Genomic DNA, 1,757 nt, shown 5'->3' with positions numbered 1-1,757 from the left:
AAGCAGGTTTTGGACAAAAAGCTATAACAGTACAGCAGTGAGTATGAGCTACTCAGCAAAGCAACACTGTGTCGCATCAACATAATCTGGACGCTTAGCTATAACCACGTATCCTGCACTGATCCTGAAGGGAAAAGACTTCCAGGTGAGCGATATGCACTATTATCCAAAACAAAATTGCCAAACTGAGAAATGTGTGGGGCCCGCCAACCTTCATAATTTGGGATGGCCAAGATCAGTCTTAATTTAGGACTTTAAGAAAGAAAAACACAGCCTTTCCATTCCCGAGGTTTTATAAATTAAATGGTAAAAAAGTCAATTTACAATGTTAAGAATAACTCATAATACATTAATATTACACACATAATATATATATATATATATATATATATATAATATAATATATATATATATATATATATATATATATATATAATACCGACGGGGAATAAAGGTTCGTCAACTACATTATCAGTGTTCGGCAGTTTGATTATGTCAGCCACCGATTCATTCAATTATAATTCCCATTCAGTATTATTTCTGAGGTAGAGCGAAATGGATACTAAATGACATTTGTAGGTTAATATATATATATCTATATATATATATATATATATATATATATATGTTACTATATATATAATATATATATATATATAGATATATATATATATATATATTATATGTATATATATATATATATATATATGCAGAGAAGCTATAGTTACTATGTATCGTACCTCTAAGTAAATGGGGATATAAATTCCACATGATGCAAAATCCTTATGTAATTATATAAAATATATTTCTTTTACAGTAATTCAAAGCTTTCGACCATCAGCTGTGGTGTTGTTCACTAAAATGTGGTATATATCGTCTATGTTGGGCAGTGATTCTCAACCTGTGCACCGCGGCGCCCTTCTGTGCCACTATCCCCCAAGTGCGCCGCGAAAATTTCATGGATGGGTGTATAATATATATATATATATATATATATATATATATATATATATATATATATATGTATATATATATATATATATATATATATATATATATATATATATACGTGTGTGTGTCTTGTTTGTCTGTGTGCATGAATGTATGTATCATAATGTACTCATTAATTCATTCATATATAATAATAGAAAAAATAATACAAATTATTATTATTATTGTTATTACGGTATTACTTCATTATCATAACCATTACACATATTTGGACTAATATTATGGGTAGCCCTACATAATGTGTACCTTTGTGTCAGTTGAATATGTAGCAGGCTTATATAATAATAGTTATAATTACACTGACTGTAGAGTTGGTGCGCCGTCAAAGTCCAGGATATATCATTAATGCACCACTATGCAATAAGGTTGAGAACCTCTGATGTAGGGTTAGGAGCACAAACAAACTTTTATTATGATAGCATTTTAAACAATATAGATTAGGCAACAAGCAAGCTAATTAACCATTTTTATGTATGAACAGGACGAGGGCTGAACCACCTGTTTCATTACATAATATAATAGTTAATAAAGTTTGTTCCCAAGTTTCACACTGTCACATTGTCAAGTCCAATGAACTTAGGACTGTTCCATACTACTTAACTTCTTAAAAAAAGTATAACAGTCTTTCTCATCGACGTGATTTTCAAAATATATATTAATATCAGAAAATAAAGTAGAAATTACTATATTTAAAAGGTCTCAGAATAGACTAACCAATTACAAAACACTGTGCCCCATTGAAGATA

The sequence above is a fragment of the Macrobrachium nipponense genome, chromosome 44 (assembly GCF_015104395.2).
Source record: "Macrobrachium nipponense isolate FS-2020 chromosome 44, ASM1510439v2, whole genome shotgun sequence".
NCBI lineage: Eukaryota > Metazoa > Arthropoda > Malacostraca > Decapoda > Palaemonidae > Macrobrachium > Macrobrachium nipponense.
Note: the sequence above shows the minus strand (reverse complement) of the source record.